This window comes from Octopus bimaculoides, chromosome 25, assembly GCF_046866305.1.
Source record: "Octopus bimaculoides isolate indiv1 chromosome 25, ASM4686630v1, whole genome shotgun sequence".
Lineage (NCBI taxonomy): Eukaryota > Metazoa > Mollusca > Cephalopoda > Octopoda > Octopodidae > Octopus > Octopus bimaculoides.
Window position 1 is genome coordinate 36,053,436 of NC_142952.1, and position 5,903 is coordinate 36,059,338.

The window sequence follows — 5,903 nt, forward strand, 5'->3', positions numbered from 1 at the left end:
GATTAATATTCGTGTTGCAGCTGTTTACGTACAAGATTTATGATAGTCGCAATTATTTAATGTATTTTTACTCTTTATCGCTAATGCTAGCGAGCAATAGCGTCGGTAGAATCAACGAAGGAATCCCTATGCAACTGTGAGAAATAGCATCTGAAATATTCCTCAAATAATACCATTCCCATCATCATCATCGCCGTCTTCGAAAATGCCACGTTTGATAAAATTGGTCTGACGGGATAAGGGTTTCTTGGCACCGGGAAATGAGATGATGGTCACACTAGGATGGACTTTTAATCAGGGCTGGCGTGCGTTTAAACACAATAACAACAACAATAGTGTTATTGGTTACAATAGTAACAATGGAGAGTTAAGTAAAATGACACGTGCCGGATATAATTATATGAGGGAACGTTCTTTCTTAGACACCGGTTTGTCAGTTTCCTTCATCGATCGACGAAACTTATTTTTTTCCCATGAAATTTTCTAGAAAAACATTTTAGGTGATATAGAGCGAGTAACCTACAAACATTTTTAAGACCAATCATGTTACTATTCTCTACCAATCAAATCCTATTCAAAACATATATTAATTTGAGCCATGAACTCCCTACAAAAACAGGGCAAACTTCAAACACTAGTCAGAAGCAAGACAGCTGCAACATAAGCCACGTCTTTCTATTTCAACTTTTTGAAAATCACTGTAAACTGTGAAACCGGTCAAAGTTTCAAATATATCAGTAAAAAATATTTTAACTATTCTCAGTGCATTTTCAACTTCTATATTTCTGCTCCTGTGGAATAAAATAATTGTTTTCTACATATATGTATATATATAAATATATATATGTATGTGTATGTGTGTGTGTGTGTGTATATATATATATATATATATGTATGTGTATGTGTGTGTGTGTGTGTGTGTATATATATATATATACACATATATACATATATATACATATATATATATATATATATATATATATATATATATATATGGGAGAATGTACGAAAGACAACAACAACAGACGAGGACAGGTGGTGTAAACAACAAAAGGATGTATTAGTTTGACGCTCGGGAATACAGAAAGTCTTTAACATTTCGAGCTACGCTCTTCAACAGAAAGAATACGGAGAAAACAAGGAGAAAAACACGGAGAAAAAAAATTGAATGGTCTTTGGTCAACGATCTATCATATACATAGTGCTAGTAGCATGAATAAGAAAGCACTGGCTGCTTTCTTTTCATGCCACCAGCATTAATGGGGTTGCTATGCTGCTCACAAGACTAAAAACCTGGGGGGGGGGGGGGGACAGAGGCAGATTTATGCCAGGATATGAAGGGTCGAAGTATGAAGTGGAGGAGATGAACAGGTTTTGTTGTAGATAAGGCTACTCACATTGAGAAGAGAGTCGGACCAAAACCTTGTGAGTGGATTTCGTACTCAGAAACTGAAAGAAGACTGTCGTATATATATATATATGTGTATATTTGTGTATGTGTGTGCCTGTGTCTTGTGTTTGTCCCCCCACCATTGCTTGACAACTGATGTTGTTGTGTTTACATTCCCGTAACTTAGCGGTTTGGTAAAAGACACTGACAGAATGAGTATTAGGCTTACAAAGAATAAATCCTGTGGTTGATTTCTTCGACCAACAGCGGTGCTCCAGCATGGCTGCAGTCACATAACTGAAACAAGTAAAACAATAAAAATCTATGCCATTTTAACCCCGAGTAAGGCCGAGTATCTCTGCTAGTTATTCCAATAATTACAACGCAATTAATGCATCCAATAAATGAGATTTCCAGGTTTTATTACCTTCTGATTGTCTGTGATGCTGTTTTTTTAAAACAAAAGTGTTTCTATTTTTATCACAGATTCAATGAAAGATAAAAGAAGAAAAAAAATGACAGAGTAAAAAGTTCTTTTATTCTAAACAATTTAATGTTTCCGAACAAAATTAGATTGTTTAGAATAAAAGACCAGGGAAACATCTGAGAGTCTGGGGACAATTGGTGAGGAATGTTGCATTATGTCTGTAATGAGGGAGTGGTTAGGGTTGAAATCAAGTTGATGACCACCATACATAAATATGTACAAATACACTTCTCCCCGGGGTTTTCGCCTAATACCTTGATCACCTCCTCGGCTGTGATTGGCCCTTCACAGCACTCACCCTCTCGTGCCGACAGACACGGACCGCCAGACAGGAAGTCCCTAAGGGCCTCATCATGATCCAGTGTCCCGCCCCTCCCGAACAACTCGGCAAAGTGCTTGTAAAGTGCTTCACACATCTTGTCCTGTCCCTTGACCGAACTCCCATTGTCATCAACAAGAGTGTACGGGCTCATCTGACAACAGTAATTCCATCACGGCCCAATGCGCGTACTTTAGCCAGAACTCTGCACCCCTCATGTTTGGCTTTGAGGTGACGGTACCTATATATATATGTGTGTGTGTGTGTGTGTGTGTGTGTGTCCTCTTTAACAATTTTACATCTGCTGCATCAGAAATCTACAATGGCTCCAAAATTACTGTCTCAACTATAATCTTTGAGTCCTGGTAATCCATTACAGCACTCACCTAGCGAAACCCCCATACTTTGTGCGTATATATATATATATATAAATAATACAAAATGGGACAAGAACGCGAAACATCCAGACAGTCAGGTGATATAAAAAAGGGACAACAAAACATCCAGATAGACGATACAAAGAAAACAAGGATGGGTCATTCGGAGTTTTCTTTCCTCAGTCGAGATCCAGATTATCCTTGCAATTTCGGCTGGTTATACTCGAGATTGCTCCAATCTGGTCAGTCCCAAGGAAAAACTAAGCTAAGAGCATTAGATTCCTTGGAAGAAAGCAGCGAATGTATACAAAAACAAGGACGAGAAAAGAAAACGAACAATGTTACACAAATAATTGATGTTCTCTAAAGAGCAGTCAACAAACCATGAATTGGTCAACGAGAGGACACTGTCTTCCCCAGTCTTTTCCCTTCAAATCAAACATGTTTACATTGTTATTTGACCCACAGCAAGGCTTTGTAATACTCAAATATATACATGCATGTGTGTGTGTGTGGGTATATATACATACATATACACACAAACATTCGTTTTTATTTCTCATATACAATTTCATTGCTATAAAATTTCTTTACAGATAATTCTGATAATTTTAGATAATTCCAGTGGTTGGTGGGAGGTGGGGGGAGTGAAGTGGAGCAGAGGGGGGTAGGAAGGGACTGGCAGGGTTTGTGAGGTGACAAGAACATAAACATTAACAGCAACAACACTGAAATATAATAAAATTAAAGAAAAGAAAATGACCTTCCATTGTTGTTGTTGTGGTGGTGGTGGTTGTGGAAGGTTAACACTAGAAATGTCACATTTTACATTTTATCTCTTGATGAAAGATAAGAAAAATTAAATAAATAAGAATATAAACATGAAAAAAAGAAACAATAACAAAACAGCAACAACAAGAACAAGAACAACATTTGAATGGGTCTTGAAATTTGATTCTGTAAAATTTGAGAAAAGACTAAAACTGGGTTATGATTATTCATTTCTACTCTAGGCACAAGGCCTGAAATTTGGGGGGAGTGGGGGAGCAGTCGATTACATCGACCCCAGTACACAACTGGTACTTAATTTATTGACCCCAAAAGATGAAAGGCAAAGTTGACCTCAGTGGAATTTGAACTCAGAACATAAAGATAGACAAAATACCGCTAAGCAAATGTTTCTGCCAACTCAATTATTGACTTTGACATTAAAACTGTGGGGGTTTCTTTTAATTTAGGGGTTTTAAAACAAGAAAATTGTAATTTTTATTTTTAAACATGTCTTTTATCTTTTACTTATTTCAGTCACTGAATTATGGCCATACTGGGGCACCACCTTGAGGGGATCCAGTCAAGTAAACCAATCACAATACACATACAGATGTTATCTTCTTTTTAAGCCTGGTATTTACTCTATCAGTCTCTTTTGGCAAATGTATACATGTATGTATGTATGTATGTATGTATGTAATGGATAAATTGTACAAAATGTATAAATGGATGATGAGTAAAGCAGTTTCGTTTCCCTGTTGTTATCCGTAGATTTACAGCAGGAACTTCGTAGTGGCGGTTGGGGTAACTATTAATAAAATAGGAGATGGAATGTCTAATAGACTCTATTGGGTACAATACATGTTTCAATCCGTTCTGGGTCTCTTCAGGTACATCAATAAAAAGTCTCACTAGAGATTTTGGGGATTGGCTTACACACCGCTATATGTCCATCAAATTCGAAATTGAGTATATATGTATTTATATATACTTACACACACACATATATGTACATAGACATACATACATATACATACACACATGCACATATATATGTGTGTCTGTGTGTGTGTAAAGAGAGAGAGAGAGAGAGAGCAAATCTTGAGGCTCCTGGTTGTCTGAAGATTATGCAGTCTGTCTGATAAGACATTCTAAAACAAACAAAAGATATTTTTAAGGGACATCTCAATTCAATCCAGACATTCCTTCTGACCGCTCCACCCACCTCCAACCCATGATCACTTTATCCTGAATTACAAAGACCCATATTTCTCCACACAAACCCTTACGTCCCTCACTTGTGCTTTCTTCTTTTTATCTCCCCTCAACCTTTCTATTCTATCAGTTATCAAAAAAACACACAAAGATAAAAAAAATAATAATTTAAGTTTAAAATGATTTGTTGATAAAGTTCTCTGAGAACACATTAAAAAAATTATGTTAATCTTGCGGGTGTGTCAAACTGTCACAATGCTTTATTATCTAACACACTTCAACCATGACCTTTGACACCATGACATGCTGCTTGACAAGAAGACCCACTAACCCAAGCAAAATCACAGTTGTGGCAGATACTGGTGTCACGCAAATGGCACCCATGCCGGTGGCATGTAAAAGCACCCGTTATACTCTTGGAGTGGTTGGTGTTAGGAAGGGCACCCAGCTGTAGAAACCATGCCAAATCAGACTGGATCCTGACGCAGCCTTCCAGCTTACCGGCCAGTATGGACAACGGTCATTAAATTATGATGATCACACTCACCGGTTCCATTTCCACTCATTTATAATTTATAATTTTTCTTCCAAGATTTTCGTAGCTTTTACAAACTTACCAATGGATGTTGAGAGTCGACATCCAATGACAAAGCTGCAAAAGCAATGAAAATCTTGGAAGAAAAGCAATATAAATAAATAAATGAGTGGAAATTGGACCAGTGAGTGTGTTTGATAATAAGGCATTAAGACAATATGACCCTATTATTTACTAATAAATAGTAAATAATATATATATATATACATGCATATATGGGAACAGGACATCACCAACGGTCAAATAACATGAAATACATAAACAAACAGGTTAATTTTTCTCAGTTTAATAAAATAAATTTGCTAAATTACGAATTACTACTTCCCGTATCCCTTAATTCTAATTCCCACCCTTAAAGCTTATATTTCTTATCTCTTTTGTTCTTCATTATATTCCCCCTTTATTTGATAATCTAAATAAGTATTGGCCACCCCTATCCTTCCTTCTTCTAGTTACTATCTCTTCCCCCATCAATCCTTCTCTTACTAGCAGCTCTGTGACATATCCTTTTATGTAGATAAAGCTAGATATTTGGTTCCAGTACAACAAGAGTGTGGGAGATTGCCTGACATTAATTGATTTATCACCAACAATTAGATAGAATACAACTGCCAATGGATTTAATTCGAAATGATTGAAGACTACATGCAGCATAAAATCTTCTGAACATAAATAACTACGACACCACACCTATAACTTGACCCCATCCTCCACTATTTTCCTCTGCTACTCTCTAAATTATCGTA